Here is a 19,206-nt window from a genome sequence, read left to right as displayed (position 1 = left end):
TTGTGTCTCTTTCTTGGTTGTCAGGAAGGGTGTTGGAAAGGCTTAACTCAATGTTTACTTTGAAAATTAGAACTAATTATTTTTTCGTGATTTCATTTAACTGAGGTTTTTTTTTTTTTTTTTCCTCACAATTTGTTGAATGGAGGGAACACAGTGAGAATTCCAAACTGCTAATAGAAGTTGGGTCTCACATGTAACTAGAATAATTAACATTGTCCCTATAAATTCAGATTGAATATCCTCCCAAATTTCATTTAAGCAATTGGTCCGTCTTTCCTAAGCCTAATGTCTAAATTCGTCCTGACAGAGGACAAGGAAGCTTTCTGACAGCATTCCCTTGGAGACCTCAGTTGTCAGGCAACCTTAGCCTATTACACCTCAGTGTAACACGGGGTGCCCTTCCTAGGCTCCAGGGAACCTCAATCTATGCTCAAGGTTTTTTACTGTATGTGTTAAAGATATTGGATTCTCTTGCTCTCATGACTGTGGATGACAGATTTCCAAGCCCTTCTTTCACTTTCCCAAAGTGAGATTCTACTCAATTACAGGGAACCTTACATCAGGCTTTGTGCAAATAAATTTTTATTGCTGCATTAAATTTTAACTTTTAATGAGATTTGTTAAAATTCACTGCCACCAGATTAGAAAGTGTTGGGAGACCACAAACTATGACATGTGATAAAGAATTATCGATGCCCAGTGCACCCATGAACAAAATATGCACTCTTCCTAATACTGAGATTCTCTTCTAGATTTTCTTTGTGCTTGGGGGAAGTGTGGGAGAGGGGTGAAGTTTCAGGAAACAAAACCAAACCATGTTATGGGCACTTTGACGTACTTGTAACTCAATTTCACTATTCAACATAATTTTGTGACTTAAAAGGTATGTTCCCATTGTATGTGTGAGGAAATTTATGCTAAGAGAGTTTTGGTGAAATTCTTAAGGCCTGTAAAATTCTGCTACAGCTCAGTTCCCACTCACTCTCAGATTAATTCATTTATTCACCATGGCCATGTGGCAGAGAGTAAGACATGATGCTAAGGACTCTAATAGAGCCGGGTCCTGATGAGCAAGGTGGAGATGGGTACATCCATGTCCAGTCTGTGGACTTTACCCGGGGAGATTTCCGGGTAAACTATGAACAGTTTGCAAGAAGGAAGATCTTCATGGGTGGTTGAGATGGGGAAGAGAGAAATTGCATCTTATGCTAAGCTTTCTTCCCCTTTCTGTTCCGGTTCCCCTGGCCAAGAAGCAGCCTTCAAATACTCAGCAGCAGGAGCAAAATGGGAATTTGTACCTTCTACTCACACAGTTACTCTATCACTGTGCTAACCTCAAATTCTATGTAGAATATTTAAATACAAACATTATTAAATACTGGCAGTTCCTTTGCTCCAGTCATACTTTCTTTTAAAACAAAAAACCACTAGGGAAATTATATGCAGAAAGCTATGTTAATAAAGCACTCAGGTACAAATTTATACTAAAAAAAAAATTGTTAGGAGATACAAAGCCTGAGAGACTCTTAGTCACGTACAAGCAACCATATTTTTCATATTCTATATAAAGCTATTTTAACAGCTTAATGAGTAATCTAAAAAAATTACATACAGGATAAGTGAATTAATGTTACTGGAAAAATGTTAAGCTTTGATATTTCCAAAGTTTTTCATGCTTCCATCCATTAGCTAAATGTGACAGCTCAGCTTTTTGAGACCATGTGTATTACAGCAATCACCAATCCATGGGCTTTAAGATGGTATTTCCTCATCCAAGGCAAATGTTCTTCGTTCTCACTTCCAAGCTTATGCTCAGGCTAGACTCGCAAATGTGTTGAGACAGTTGCTCCCTCAGGGTTAGCTTTACAATAGGTGGGGTCAGCATTATAGACAGGGTTGCTTGATGTGAATTTGTAAGGAGCCAGTTCCTTCAAAAGCCTTTGGCCTATTGGACACATGTCTGAAAAGCCAGTCTTGGTTTGGGAGCCATTTATTTCAAGAGGCTCATAGCGTTTACAAAACCCATACCTCAGAAAAGGCAACACTTTGAAGCTGTTTCAGGATAGCTGATTGCTAATCAGGCCTTTCAAAATATTTACAGTTATTGCCACATGCACACTGGGCATGAAGAAAAAAAATGAATACGAGTAAGCAGAGGGGCCACCTTGAGCATCCAACTCTAGTCAAATGCTATGAATTGTTTGTTTGTTCCAGGTTTACTTTTTCTGGCAATTCTTTGTAATGTCCATGGTTTCATGTTGCAATTTTAGTGCAATCAAATTTGAGCAGCCCAAAATTATGTAATTAATGACATTCACTTTCAATTATAATCACTAATTGATTGCAGCTTGATAAGAGGACACCTGGTGGTAGGAGGTCATACTGCAGTTTGGACAGGTGGAGGTCCTTCCAGCTTGCTAATTTGTTTGGCTTGGCTAGTTAAGTGTTGTTTTTGTTTTTGTTTTTTTGTTTCTTCGATCATTTGAAAATCTTGTGCAAGCGATACCTAAAAGACAGGTGGTAACATTTCTTATGGACCACCATCCTGTAAATGATGGAGTGAAAATGAATCTGAGAGAAAGGTAGACAGAGAGGTATTCATTAGGTATGGCACAGGGAAGAAGAGGTTCTGTCAATAGATGTGTGTTGAAAAAAACTATTCTGGAGGACTGAGAGACACAATTAGTTTACAGCTTTGTTGTAGATGACTTTCTTGGCTACATTATACCTATTTCTAATATTCAGACAATTTTGGGGTAGCATTTTCTTTCTATAAGAACAATCCCAAATTTTGTAGACTATAAATGCTAGACCACAGATCTTACATTCATTTATAAATGTGGAAGGAACCACAAGCAGAGAGGCCAAGGAAGTCATTCAGACAAATGGTTCTGAAAGTGTGATTCCTCAGCCAACAGCATCAGGGTCATTTGGAAACTTATTAGAAATGCAAATTCTTGGACTCCATCCTAGACTTATTGAGTCAAAAACATCTGGGGGTGGAACACAGCAGTCTGTATTTTTACAAGTTTACCCGGTGATTCTCATGCATGCTAATGGTTAAGAACCATTGATTTAGGGTAACACCACTAGGAAGTATAGAGCAAGGAATCAAACGAGAACATCAGGCTCTGGAGTTCTTGTTTGAGGCTATCAATACTCAAGGACTTGTGAGGGTATCATTTTTCAAAGGGGGGATGTCAGCAAACCCAGCTTTTCAAAACACAAATGGTTGAAGAAAACATTATTCTAAAGTGAGACAAACTATAGATTAACAAACTATAGCAAACATGAAGGAAGCAGTCTCCCTCCAAATCTACTCCCATTAAAAGGGGTCACTTAAAGCCTTCAGAACTTGAGACATGAGGACATACAAATCCTGCTTTTACTACCGTGTTCTTCATATTAATGTGAAATTGTGTGTGTGTGGCCTTGTAGAATTCTGTTCATATTCTTCATCTCAGACTACTGGTGGCCACTTTCCTCCTCATTGCCCTTAAACATATGGGTATGATGGAAAAAGCTGCAATTTAGCCCAACGCTTTCAAATGTTGCCTCCTGTTCCCTCACTCACAAAGCCCTCCGTGTGTTCCCCCCGACCCCCTGGGCTTCAGACCTGAGTAACTGCCTTGGTATATAAGTAAGACAAAAGGTGGATGGTCTTGGTGGAAGAGAGAAAGAAATTCAGCACCAATAAATATGGGCTAGAAGGAAAAGAAAATGATTGTAAAAGAAGGAATACGAGAGAGAGAGAAGACTGAATTAGAAGAGAAAAGGGAGAGAGAGAATGTGAAGGAGAGAAGATGGAGTAAGGAACCTGAGGAAAGAGCAGGGAGCGTGGAAGGGACAGGAACACCCAGCAGCTGTTTGGAATAGATTGCCTGCACCATCCATTCCACGTGGACTCTTTCCTGTGTTCGTCAGCCGTCTGCAATGTGGTGATTAATCATTCATGTCAAAATCCCTAATCCTATTCAATGAAAAACAAATGCCATGGCACCCAGCCCTTTGCTTATCGCATGCTTGCTTGGGCGAGGTTGTCTGGGACCAAGATGGTTTTCTGGGGACCCTCAATACAAATTATGGGCGGGGCCACATGTTGGAGATGCCCTATGATCTCAAGGGCCTTGCCTTTTACGAGAAGAAAAAAAAAATCACTAGCAATAAAGGTCAAGTTGTTCTAGTTAAGCAAACAATCAACATTCATTTAATTCTCTGTTAAAGAGGAAAGTAGCCTCAGTTATTCATAAAGCTCCTTCCTCTAAGGAGCACAGCACAGCTCACCCACTTACTTCATCAGCCCTCCTAACATCCCTTTGTGGCAGGAGTTAGCTCTGTTGTCTCATTTTGCAAATTCTTTCTAAGGTTATGCAATCTTTTCTCCTTCCCATTTCACTTTCCTGGCTCATTTTCTTTGTCAGTTTTTTTCTTCATCCATATGAGATTTACACTGAAAGAAACAGTCTAGAAACATGATTTTCCCTAAACTGCATTAATACAGACTGCCTTGGATATTGCCATTTGCTCTGGGAGAATAATCAGATTGTCTGGCATAGGGGTTAAGCATTCAGGCTCTAGAATCAAAAAGGGTGGGCTTCAAATCCCAGTTCTCTACCTGGGTGGCTGTATAGCCCATGGCCTACGGCTCTACATCCATAAGCATCACTTTTCTTACATGCTAAGGCAGAGATACTGGTGAGATTCAAATTAAATGACACATACAAACAACATAACCTATAGTAGGTGCTCAATAGACATTGACTTTTTTTTTAATCTAGTAAGCCAGAGAACTAAGACTTTTCACTGTTGTGTCACCCTTTTTGAGGGAGAGCTTAAGCACTTAGAACTGTTTTCTGGGGATGGGCATTACTTTTTAGCATTCACCGCCCAGTAAAGTTCCTAGTCTGTCTCCTTGCCAGGCTTAAGACCTTCAGCAGCTGTGAGAACTAAAAAGATGCTGCTGCTGCCAACTTCACACAAGCCTGATTAAACATAAAGTAAGGATAAGAAACTCCATCAGAATTTTACTTTCTCTCACAACGACTACTATGTTTTAAAAATATATATACTTTTTCTCAAAACTTTTTCCTCATTGTTTGTTGGTGTGGTTTCTTTACTGATGCTTTATCACTGTATGCTTGCGGCAGGAAGAAGCTGGAACTGGGCTCTAACTGGGTTCCGAAGCACATTACTATTAAAGACTATTGAACACCTATTATGAGTCAGGTCCACACAGGGGCTTTATGTTGCTAGAATTATTTGAGTTTCACTTTTACAGTAACATTTGTGTTAAGTATGACTATTCCTGTGTTACGTAAGTAAAACGGCTTACTCTAGATCAACAGCTAGTAAGCCACGGAGTAAAATAAATAAACCACATTACCCCTAGTCTCTAGGACCTATGCATGAGGAGAACATAAGGAAGGGGATGAAGATCCATGGAAAGCTCAAGAAAATGTAATTATAAAAACTAGAACTCTTGGGTCAAAGTTTACTAAAATAAAAAAGAGAAACCTAGACAAGAAGCTAAAACAATAAGCCATTTAGCATACATAGAAGAGTCAGGCATTCTTTGAAGCTCTCTGTTATATTCCATACTCTTGAAAGTGCTGAGCTGTGTAGGGAGGGATTGAGATAGAAAGAGAAAAAGGAGGGTTGGAGAGTACCTATGTCAGTGATGGGGCATAATAGGTACTCGATGAATATTCATCGGATGGATGAAAATCAGCTGAGCATCATCTTCAGGAGGAAGATGCTCTCCTAGGCCTGGGAATGAGGAGAGTTCACAACATCCAGGTCGGAGGTTGTCCCAAGGCAGTCAAGAAACGGATTGTGAGGACCAGGAAAGGTTACAGGGGTGAGATTGCAGACTTTTTTAAAATTTTAAAATATGGAAGATATTTGTATTCTAGGTTTCCTCTTCATCCGCCAGGAAAAATGTGAAGTCACATATAAACATTGGCTTTAATGAATATGCATATAAAATATGTTCTATTAAAGCCAGTACATAGTGACAGAGGATGCAAAATCCAGATAAATTACAACCTTGACAGAAAGATCCCTTCCTTCAGAATACCTACATTTTAGTACAACTATGCAATTAGAATACTTCGGTGGAAAATTTCGAGAGCTATTGGATCGAAGTAAGACAAACTGAAAAGCAAAGGTAAAAACTACCAATAAATCCACAATCAACAAACCAATATTGATAAATTGTACTCTACCTACTGCGAGAGGAGTTCATAATCTTAATTTTAATGTTGTTCTTTCTCTGAAATGAAGGGCTATGAGAAGAGCCGCTCTATGAAACACAAAGAGACCAATGGGACGACCAAGAAGTACTCCTTTACAGCACCTCAGTAAATGTATTCCAAGAGGGGAGCATGCTTAGCATAATGCTAGTCTAGAGTTGGAATTCAAGAAATACGAACTGAGGGGGTTGGGGTTGGGGAGATGTTGGTCAAAGGATACAAAATTTCAATTAAGCAGGTGAGATAAGCTCAAAAGAGCTATTGCACAACTTAGTGACTATTACTTAATTGCGATGTATTGTATTCTTGAAAATTGCTGAGCAAATAGATTTAAAAAATTCTCACCACACAAAAAATATCTGAGGCAAGGTATATGTTATTAGATCATTTAGCCATTTCACATTGTAAACGTATTGTAAAATACGGTGTACATGATATAAGTAAAAATATACCATTTTCATTTTTCTATTAGAAATAAATTTTAAAATACTAAATATTTATAAATATAAATATTTATTAAATATGTAAAAAAAATGTGAGTTGAGTTAGTTGGGGAAAGAGACAAAATGAAATGTGTGAGTGAAAAGTCTACAATGGGGAAGCCGGTGATGTTTCTTCGTACTTTCGGCCCCTAAGAGGGCGCAGTGAAGGACAGTTTTTGTGTTTTCTACCAAATAGCTTTTGGTTCCATAGTTCAGAGAGTCTGGGTAGGATATGGACCCCAGAGTGGCATTTCTTATATGTTTATGGTGTTCTGAGTCTTGTGAAGAAACAGAAGTCTCACTGATCCAGGGCTGCCAACCAGGCTTGTCAGTAAGAGAGTAGGCTCTAGATGGCTACTCCCAGTGCTCACTCCTGCTCTTGGGCATCAAGAACTTTCCTGTCCATAGAGACCACTTGCTAGACAACCCCATGGCCCCGGAGTTGCAGAGGAGTTTCAAGTATCAGGTGCTACATGAATTAAATGACTCCTACAGTCCCTTCTTCCCACACTTCTAAGAGTAATTGTCATTTAGTAAGTTAGAATGAAATTATCATAGAATACTTTTTGTGGTGTGATTCTAATCCTGCACTTTTGCTTAACATTAGAATATGAGGTATTTAAGTAACAGGTTTTTTTTGCTCTGATGGATTATTTGTAATCTAACAAGAACAACAAGACATCTTATTTGTTGTTTGTTTGCCAGTATAAGGTGAATTTTGCTCCTGTCCTCGGTTGGTCCCTCCCTTAGCAGCCTAAAAGGAGTCTGGGCAGTGAATTTATTCTTCTCAGAACTGCAGTTTATCATTGCTTGGTACTCTCTAAATCCACTTTTAATTCACTCTTCTGTCTCAGAGGGTGTAGTTACATGCCCAAAAATGTCCTCCCACCGAAGAATGAACAAAAGCAACATGTTCAGCCTTGATGGTGCAGGGCTGTTTGGTCCTGATTGTCAGGCATCTTTAGGGTGGCAAAAGAGCTGGAAACCAGAAGATAAGAAAATCCAAACCATTTTAATTTCCCCCTCATATTTCTGAAGGATTTAATCTCAAAACATAAAAGCAGCAGAATTTCATCTCAATCCTCTCTTCTGAGAAAATGTAATGACCTTTTATGTGGACAGCTAAATTCTGGGAACACTTAAGAAAGGCAAATTAGGGGGCTGAGTAAATATGTGAGATTAGTAAAATATAACAGATCTGACCATTCGATTTTGGCATTTAATTTATCCCAGCTAAGTTCTCATGATCAGTGTCTCACCAGCACTTTTGATTCATTTTATTCTGTTGTCGTTTATAGATGACACCCATGATGATAACTTCATATTTGTTATAATAATATTCTTTCAAAGAGATAAACATTTATATTAATTTTGACTAGCCCTCTACTTTTTCTGCTTTTAGGTAGTACTGATTAAAACTACAGTGTTCTACTTTTCTGCTGCTTCCACATGGATACCAGAATGAAAAATAAACAAATATTCTCTGAAGTTATTTTTTTGTTCAATATTCACTGTTCTCTGTGTGGTAAACAAATGTGTTACCAGTCACTGCATCTGTCTCCAAGTTATTTGTAATATAATAATGTAGTATTTCTTTCATAATGACTCCAAAATTATTTATTGAGCACCTACTATGACCTAGGCATTTTGCTATGAATAAAATAGTGAACAGAATTGGCACAATCCTTGTATTTACAAAACTAACAGATTAGTGAGGATTACAAGAGAGTGAATAGTGTAATTAATGTTATAACAGGAGTGAAGAACAGGGGAGAAACATTTAACCTACGCCTAGAGGATCGCTGAAAGTCTTCATATGAAAGCATCGTCTAAGCTGAAAAGTAAGGGAAAAGCATGCTAAAAAGAGGTGACAAGAATAAATTAGGGGAGGAAGACAAGAAGGGAGGGGGGAAGAGTATTGCCCCATTGCAGACAGAGGGACCACTATGAACAAATACAGTGAAACAAGGGAGAACATTTATCATGGCCAGATCGTAGACTGTAAGGGGACAATGGTAAGATGTGAAACTAGACAAGTAATCAAATGACAAATCATAGAATGTCTTTTACATCATACTAAGAAGAGCATACTTTATCCTAATAGCCTTATAGAACCACAGAGGTTTAAGCAGGAAAGTGATATGACCAGATTTGCATTTTAGATGAAATTGTCTGCCTACCATATTGATACGGGATTCAAGGGCTATAAACTGGAGGAGTGAGGAGGCTCCTGCAATAATCTGGATGAGAAATAAAAATGACCTGAGATTGGAAGTGGTAATGGGGAAGCAGAAAAGTGATCACATTCTGGAACTACTTAAGAGGTACGATTGTAAAACTTGGTAATTAGATACAGGTTTGAGGAAAAGGGAGGAGCTAAGGGTGTGCCCACATTCATGATTCGGATGCCGGGGTGGTGGATAGTGCTAGTCCCTGAGACAGGGCACACGGGAGAGCAGGTCTGGAGTCTGAAGATGGAGAAGATGATGAGACAGGAAAAGTATGTAGAAAACAGTAGTGCAATGTAGGTGTGAGAAACTGAAAAGTAGAACGATTGAAAGGAAAAAGTGCTCAACTCAGGTCTGGCCAATTCTGGATGAATTTAGGCATCTGAGCTACACTTTAATGGATGAGCAGGAGCCAGGAAGGGTATTCTAGGGCACAGAGAGAGGATAGAATGGCCCTTTTATTGCTGCCTTAAAACAATGGAATTATGGCTAGAGGCTTAAGGATTGTTTGTACCCCCAACCGTCTATTCCCAACACAGAAGCCATTTTCATTTTTTTAAAACAAAAATTGTATTATGTCACTCCTCTGCTTAACATCCTCCAAAGTCTCCCATCTCATGGGCAGTAAAGCTCAAATCCTTATGACAGCCTCACAGCCCTTCCTACCATGTGCACTCCATTTCCTTCGACTCTTTTGGCCTCATATTCTCCCCTTGTTCACCTTGCTGTGGCCTTTTGGCCCCTACAGCCGTCCAGGTGTGCTCTCCTCCTCAGGTGCCAACACGTGTTCTCCCTTTTCCTTAGAAGCCTCTTCCTAGATTTATGTCTCACTTCTTACTTCAAGACCACACTCAACTCTTACCTAACTACTGTTGCCATAATAAATGCCTACTATTTAGAATCTTACCTGTCTGTAAGACTCTCCATTTTCCTTTCCTGATTTATTTTTCACCACGACACTTATCACTTTCTAATTCACTACATAATTCATGTATTTTATTTATTGTTTATCTCCACTTATTAGGATGTAAGGTTTATGAAAGGAAGATATTTTTATTATTTTTAGATGTGTTTATTGATACATCCCAAGTGCAAATATAATGCCTGACACATGGCAAGCCTGCAATAAGTATTTGTCAAATAAATAAAATGTATACACTTATAACATATTTTATATATGCAACAACTTCAGTCACTCCATGGAAAACACTTTCTGTAAAAAAAGTATTAAAAGGTATATCTCCAGGGAAAGAAATACTGAAAATAACATGCAGTCGTAAGGCAATGGTTTCTACTATAGCTGCACAATGGAATTACCTGAGGATTTTAGAGCTGAGGAGCTTTAAAACACACACACACACACATACACACACACACAATACTTGAATCTCACTCCCTGAGATTCCAACTTAATTGGTTGAGGTATAATCTAGGCATAAGGATTTTTAAACACCCCATTCTGCCTTTCCAGGTGATTCCCAAGTACTGACACTGTTGAGAGACACTGCTCTCAGGAGGAAGAGTATCTGATACTAAGAGTGAGAGGAAGGGCCAGAAACTGGTGGTCTTCGACTATCAGGCTAAACAATTTGGAGATAATTCCACAATAAATCTGTTCAAAATTCAATGCAACCTGCTTCTCCTCTAATCACTTTTTCCTTCTCTTATACAGCAACAGCCCCTTTTATATTAATATTTTCAGTCTTGAAAATCTTCTGTCAGCGTTAAAATTCACCTATTCAAAATCTCTGAATCATCTTTGAGTCCATTCTTCATTCATATCCAGTCAGTCACCAAATCCCACTCATTCCCTTTTCACAATGCACTTATAAACAATCATTTTCTATCTTCCCAATTCCACCATCCCGCTTGTTCTACCTGGATCATTACAAGAGTCTGTCAATGGTTATCTCCCCTGTAAGGTCTGATCACCCCGCCTTCCTGCCACAACCCTTTCCCATTCCATATTCTTCTAAAATGTCATTTCCATCATGTCACTTTCCTGATGACTTTTTTTCCTTTGCTTGATATTCATATCTCCTATAATTATCCATAATATACCCTTCCAGGGTACTCTTTCGCTAATTACTTTTGAAAACAGGCACCTTCAGTTAAACTGGGTCTACTCATTACTCACTCACGGTAGGCTCATTCTTCCTCTGCACTTTTGACATGTTTCTCATGTCTCAGATTGTCTCCACTCTCTTCTTTTCTCAATTCCAACCCCTTCATTAAAACCAACTCAACATAGCCTTCCCTGATCATTCCAAAGTATAATCATTCCATGAACTCATAGCAATTATTGTTTATACCACTCATTTTGTACTTAAGGTTAAATCCCTGTGTGAAAATTTCTCTAAATTTATGCTGCAATTTGATGTCTCATTTTCCCAAATAGCTTATAAGCTGTCAGTACAAGGATAAAACACAGTTCCTATAAAGTTCCCTGAACATAATAAGTGTTCAAATTTATTATTTAACGGGATGAATTAATGCATGAATAATGATCTGGTCTTAACATATCACAGTGACTACATGTCTTACTTTTGATGCTGATGGAAAGACCTGTCTTTATCATTTTATCCATGCAAGCGTTCCCCAGGCCTATAACCTATGGAGGGCTGCTGTGTTACCCAGATGTATTAGCAACGTGCCTGATGGTGGCTATCAAGTTCACACAGGAAGTGCAGAGAATAGGGCAGAAAAGTCCACTACTCTTTCCTTAAATTAGAATTTTGGTCCACATTGACTCTGCTTGAGCTGTGGATTGGAGAGTCTCTCCTCCCCTGTCCTCCTGCTCTTCTCTTTTCTTCCTCAAAATACTCCTCATTTTCTTTTTTCCTTTAGCTCATTGTTGTTTTTTTAACACCTCTGCCTTCTTCACACTCAGTTCCTCAGGGTCTGCTTTTTCCTCCTCTCAGCCTCTAGCCTAGGTTTTCCTTTAATGGAACAGGCAGGAAATGAGACACAAGGGAGCCTGAGCACCTAGGCAGGGTATGAGGTGGGGAGAGGAATTCAGGAAAGGGCCCCTTCCCAGAGCAGCCTCCTGATGAAGCAGCGCCTTGTAAACAAGTCTTCCTGTGATTAAAAAAAATGTGTGTTATTGCACCCAAGGAATGTCTGTCTCATTTCTAAACCTTACAAAAAGCTTGTTCAATTATCTTAGTTTGGTAGAAGTCAGGGTGCCAGAAAGGGTGGGTGGGGACATGTGGTTGTGCCCTCAGGAAAAAGAGGAACGAGGAAGAAACAGGATGAAAAACCAGTCTCGTCCTTGAGTAAAATATCCTGAGCTGCACTGGCTGCCATCTTCAGGCCCATGGGAAGTATCACATTCTCTTTTTCATGGACACAAAAAGAGGTGTCTCTCAGGAAGACTCTCATGGCTTTTTCCAAATTGTGGCTTCTTATTAATCCCAGAAACCATGTGGAACAACCTGTTGTGTAGACCAGTGACAAGAATTATGAATAAGTCAGGAAAACAAGAACTGAACATCTAAAAGAGACCATGAATATGTTCTCTATGGCTCCAAAGGGCAGGCAGTAGGTGGGAGCTCAAAGTAAGGAAAATACCTAAAATGTGTAGCTTTACAAAAATCGGATGGCTTCTCTTTGGATTAAGTGAGTTTTCTGTGCTGAGGGTCATGTCTGCATCGTTGCGATGCCCACATGGTGAGGCTGTCCTAGAATGGGTTAAAGCATTGGCTGAGCAGCTGGACTTGAAAACCAGTCAAGTCCTTCCAGTATGGGCATTCCACGTGTAGTGGAGTTCTTGGGAGCTGCTATGTGGGGGAAGAGGGAGCCTAGGACTTGGCTTTAGAAGACCCAGACCTTAGTCCCAGCCTCAATCAGCTCTCCTCTTCCTCCCAGTTTGAACCAATGGAGTTCTAGGGCCTCTTCACTGCTGACATTTACCTGTGTGACTTTCTTACTCACAGTAAATAAGATCCAGAAGTGACTGTATCATGGCTCATAATATATAGCACCTCTGAAAATTACCTATTTCTTTCCCCTTATGGATTAGAAGACTGAGGTCCAGAGAAGTCGTGTCTCATGAATTATTGTTGGTTCCTACTTAGCATATAGCATTTAGCCTATCATAGGTGCTACACATACATTTAATAATACGTCTCAAATTAAATTGAATCTGAAAAAGATGGGCTTTATTTTCATGAGGATCAGATGGTTATTTGGAATTTTTTGTTCTTCACCTCCTGGATTATTTTCTCGTATGTTCAGCCTGCCCATAAGGCAGCATCTGATTGCAAGTCGGCTGCTGGACTCAGCTGAGCATGGCTCTGAGAAGATCGCAGTCACTCCCGCTGAGGGGCTGCATCTCCCTGGTCTTCCCAGAGACACTCAGGTGCCAAGGCCATCATCTGGACCATGATCTCCCCATCCTGCCTTGGAATGGCTCATATATTAAGGAGACCTACAGGTACCCTACCACAATCCCGAACACCCCACTCTCTGCCCTCTCATGCCAGGCTCCAAGTCCACAGAATAGGCTCCTGTAAGCACCATTAGACTTTTTGAAAGCAGAAAATTTGCATATCAGTCCTGGTTAAGTCAACAGTGGTCTAGATAACCTTGGGTGGGTGACTTAAAGTCAGGATGATTAGAAGGAAAAAAATGAGTCAAAAGACTTGAAAATGTTTCATGTACTGATTGTCATATGTATTTGCCTCTCATCCTTTTTCTTTAGATATTCTGTTGTACTTTTTATTTGACAACTAAATACTTCTCTATCTGGTGAAGTGGAAATGGCCCTGGCCTTGTCAGTTATTTAAGCTGTATGTCCTTGGGCTAGTATCTGATCTTCTCCAACGTCAACGTCCTCATTTTTAAGTGAAATATTATTTTCTTGCCCTGCTTACTTCAGAGTTGCTGTGAAGAAAGAAGGCAGCCTTCTAAGAAAAAAGGTTTTGTATCTTAAAAGAAAAAAGTTGCATGAATGTGTGATGTGGCTACTATTATTGCTTATTCCTTTGCCTTGTAACCCTTCTAACCATGTAACCTCAGCTCCATCTTCAGCATTGTAATTCAGTTCCTTCATTGATATTCAAGATATTTTAATGCCAGTGAGGAACATTCAGTCCAACATAAACATTTTCACAAAGAAGTGAAGCAATCAATTAAGAAGTGTGAATAAATTCATCAATGTCTCCAAAACATATCCACACGATCCATGTTTGAGAAATGAACTTGCATTTGCCAAGTGTTACTTTATATAATCTCTGATTTTCAGAATGTTTTCCCATTCATATCATCATCTAAGTCTCATTGCAAAGCAAGGAGGTAGGTAGGGCATCTGTAAACATATTGCAAATGAGAAAACCAAGGCTCAGACAGAGGCCTGAGAAGGCCTGGTATGGAGTACACTGGTTTGGAGTCAAACAGATTTGTATTCAAAGCCCTTTTTACTATTTAATCATTAGCTATGTGAGTTTGGGCAAATAGCTTCTCTGGATTGTTTTGGTTTTGTTTCTGTCCCTGAATATGAGAATAAGAAAACCTATTTCATAGATTTCTCATAAGATGAAGATGAGAAAACAGATGAGAAGTGCTTATAACAGTGCTTTGCACATAGTAAATGGTTAAAAATAGTAATTATTTTTATTAAGTGTTCCATTTTCAATGCTTTTTCCTGTTCAATAAAGTATTTAATTTTTTACAATATAGACATTCTTATTTCATACATTGAAAAATCATCTCATATATACTGAGACTGGACATTTCTACATCAAGAGAATTGACTATTTTGAATGACTGTACAACCTGCCAGCCAAAAGTTCAGCTATAGTTGCATAGCTAGCTTTGTCTGGAAAAGCATAGTGTAATGATCTGAACATTTGCTTTGTGCTTTTCTTTTATTATTTTATGAAAATGAGTGGGAAACATAAAAATGAATGTGCTCATACTGGTAGCAAGAAACACAGGTCACATAAATTTACTGTAGTTGAGACAAAGATGGCAGTCCCCAGACATTCTAAAATTGATGAATTTTTGTTGGGGCCTTAAGGTGATCAACTGTGCATGTACTTGCAAAAGAAAAAGAATAAAATAAGGAATAGGAAAGCTTGGAAATATACCTTTTATAATAATCTAATATCTAATGAAGTTTTCTAAGGACTGTTTTCAAGCTGCTCACCTTTATGGGACTATAAACTCCTATAACCCTTAAGTCAATTGTTAAATTTATTATATTTGACTTCTATGTGAGAAGTGTTAAAAATCCAGTATCTAAGAAGATGGGGACCTGCTTCCAGAGAAGGCTGATGTCTAAAAACTACTGGTAGTAATAATGTTTTTCCCTTACAGTGTGTCTCTCCCAGTCTTCGGTTAAATACAGAAGCAATCTAAAATGGCAAGAAAACTTTCCTTAAAAAAAAAAAAAAAAACAAGCAATACAGGTATCTCTGCCTGGTATAAAGAGATGGACTTAAAATTGCAGCTTTGGAGAATTTCTGTTAGTATATTTGCAGAGCATCTCTAAGGACGGACATGATCCCTGTCTGTGCTGTACTCAAAGAGACAGAGTATTGCTGGCTGGTGGCTGCCCTGGCAATAGATAGGACCTGCGATCCATTTCTTTGAGGCTCTATAAGAACTATCTATTGATATCTTTGTACATTTCTGGTTGACCAAATAAAAAAAGCAGATTTTCCTTAATAGCCTTTACCTCATTTTTGAATAAAGATGTTTAAGGTAGGTCACTAGGGGAGCTTGAAACCCAGGCCATGTTCCTTTAAACAAAATGACATTTCTTAGTAAAGAGGTTCCCAGTGTCCCCTGCAGAAATATATCTGATTTCAGAATAGGATTGATTCAAATAAAAATGTGTTTGTATAAGAAAAATTATTTTCTGCTGAGAAAACACATAGTTTGGGGTAAATTTATAGTTCTGGCCAGGTCATTAATATCTGGTTGTCAAAAAGTATTGGTTTGAACAAAAATATGTTGTAATAAAAATGCATTGTTTTGAAGAAATTTATTGGCCCCGTGAAAACCTATTCGATTCAGAAAGATATGTTGATTTCAACGAAAAATCTATTTGTTTTAAGGGAGATGGTACTGGGCTCTCAGCTTTTCTGTGGGAAATCTTCTCTGTGACATTGATGTTCACTTAGAAAAATGAAACATGGGCATAATTAGTGGAAAGACTGTGAAGAGAGAGCAGAAGGCCTGTTTAATCAATAATGCTTAACACTTACATAATGGGCTTCAGTCTTCAGAGCACATTGACAAACATTTGCTGAAGAATCCTTCCAAATAGCCCAAAGAGGGGTGTGGCTGGCCATGATTTTAGAGGATTGACACTCACTGAAGGAAAAGTAATAGGAAGACAGAAAAAGTTGAGCACTAGATACCGTGGTCCCCAAGAAAACCACTGTTCTAAATAAGAGGCCCCTTTATTCAGTGACTTGCTGTCAGTTTCCTCTCTCCCTCCACTGCCTATGATAGAGCAGGGTTTTGAGACAGTTAAGAACCATGTTTCCAGATCATATTCCCTCTGAATAATACACCCACCTTTGAAACGGGGGGACAACAGAATGGCACTGGAATTGGGTTTGCTCAGTGTGGGCAAAGTGGTCTGTACCTTCCATCGAAAACAAAAATTTGTCTCTGGAAATGTTGGCAAAAAACACAGAATCCAAAAGCAGTTCTGATATCTTCGACTGTTGGCCTAAAGCAGGGTTTGGCAAATTTTTCTGTAAAGGGCCAGATAATAAATGTTTTAGGCTTTGAGGGGCCATACATTCTCTGCCAGGCTACTCAACTCTGCCATTAGCTATAGATAATAAACAAATTAATAAGCTTGGTGGTGTTCCAATAAAACTTTATTTACAAAAACAGGACTAAACATGGCCTATAGGCTATAGGATGCTTAAAGAATAGACTTCACTGCACAGCTTGCACAAATAAGCAGAAATACGTCATTAAGAATGCTATCACTCCAGGAGCAGATAAGGATAAACTATGAAAAATCACACAGGCAGTTCCCAAGAGATGCTTGTTGGAGCAGAGAATATCCAAAGAAGAGAATATCTTCAAGGAGGAAGATTCCACAAGGTAATCACAGTAGCTTTGAGGAATCAAACGTAATTCCAGATTCCAGCCTCTTTCCTTCATACTAAGTAAAACTTCATTGTATAACAGTACTTATCAGAATTAATCAGCAGGAATATGATTTGCAGTGTGCATTTTCCCTCTGCAAAGCTCTAGAGATAAATATGAATGAAAGATATGCTTTCTATGCTAACAGCTGGCTGCTGGGTGGTGTGTTCTTGTGTAGGAGCAGTGGAGCCTTTGCTCAGGTGCCCACAGACACATCTCCTTTGCTTTAAAGTAAGTGCCTTGGTCCAATGTGGTGTTATTCAAGATTCCATAGTGGTGGATTCAACACTCTAGAAGCCCTTCGATTGTGGCACTGACTGGGATGCTGTAGGCAGGATGAGCAAATCCACATCTAGAATATGGAATCAATTCCAGTTGAGATAATTTACATTAATTACTTCTTTGGTGAAAGGTATAAGATACAGTCAACTTGCTACCAAGTGGCTAGTTATCCCCTTGAGAGAGGATGCTATATGAAGAGCTAAGCATGATTTCTGTTGCTGTTAACTTGGACATCATCAGTAGCAGTAGCTAGATCACCTAACTGGGAGCTCATGCTCTGGCCCATGCACCCCCTCCTGTCCTGCCACTGTGGCTACTCCATTCATCCTCCTATCGTTCTACTACTGGGATGGATGGCTGAGAAGAGAAGCTGGCTGGGGTCAACTGCCTGAGTCATTCTGCCTACTTATTGTTTAATGTTTCTTCTGTGATGAATGTTCTTTAGTGTGTGTTCATATGTAATTCACAGATCTTCACACTACTTGCCCACTCGTGTAGGCTTGCCATAAATCTCACATGGCATCTTTTCTCACCACATATTCCTCTAATACCATAGGCTCTGGTAGGTCATATGGTCCAAGTACCCAGGCTGCTGGATCTGCTGGGAGCTCTTTCTTGAATTACTATTTTTTATTTACTCTCTTGCTCTGTGGTAGTGGCAGTTAGAGGCTTACAACTGGTCTGCCCCACTACTACAATTCCAATCCCATAGCAAAGAAACCAATAGGAGAATTCTGGAAAAATATCAATAATGTTCATTTGTATTATACATTAGGAAAATAAATGAAGGGAAAAGGGAAATGACTAATGATAGGTCTGTGGATCCACTTCAATTCATGCCTGGGCCAGAACTACATTTATTACCTGGCCCCCATATGCCCTAGTCTAAAAGAGGGGGCATAATAATGTTTCAAGTCCCTAGATACCAGTGTGATCCTGGACCCTAATGCCTACCCATCCTCAAAATATTTGAATATTTCCTGGTGTGTGATCTCCTAAGTCAATGGCCATAGGTCCCTTGTTCTGCTGGCAGTGCTACAGAAAAGACTAAGGGAGTCATTACCATATACCCTTGACATGATGCTTCAGGGTGCTTTTTCTTGGGGACCTGGCCTATCCTTCAGTCACTGAATTCCTGGTCTGAATAATGTCTCGGATCTGGAGGCTAGGCAAAGGATTATGAAATTTTATAGGGATGGTTGCCCTCAAACTCCCGATTAACCATATGGTTAAATCATTTGGTTTTATAAATTTAATAATAATTTTGGTTATTTGTCTAACTGGCCTCTACGAGAGCTCTATTCAGGCTCCCAATTGTAACCTTGCTATGCCTTATGATAATTCCACCCACTTTGCTTTTGATGGTTGAGAATCACCACATACCCTCTATTATTTTGGAATATTATCATCTTTTTTCTATCAGGTGGTACTGTTCGGAAATGATTTCCTACCATCAGCTTTGGCCTGCAAAGAACACCCTCTCAATAATGCTGGTGCTTCTCTCACAGGCATATTCCTCATTGTTTTGATAAACCATGGGATCTCTGGGCTGTAGGTGAGCTGAGTCTTGAACACTGGAAATGAGACATATAAAGATTGTCGTGTGGAGGACTTTCTAGGGACAGAGGAGAGGGGCAAAAGCAAAAGCTGAAGAATTAGGGGATGCCATAGTTCCCAGTGGAGTACAGTGTACATGAGGGAGACCTGTGAGTTAGGCTCATGCATGAGGACTTGTTCTGTTGGTAGCAGCAAAAAGAAGAGAACATCAAAAAGGCAATACGAAGGGCAAAAGACAGAAACCATTCCCTATTGTCTCTGGTAGATATGATGTGAAAACCAGAGCAAGCA

This window comes from Propithecus coquereli, unplaced genomic scaffold (assembly GCF_000956105.1).
Source record: "Propithecus coquereli isolate 6110/MARCELLA unplaced genomic scaffold, Pcoq_1.0 Scaffold140, whole genome shotgun sequence".
Taxonomy (NCBI): Eukaryota; Metazoa; Chordata; class Mammalia; order Primates; family Indriidae; genus Propithecus; species Propithecus coquereli.
Note: the sequence above shows the minus strand (reverse complement) of the source record.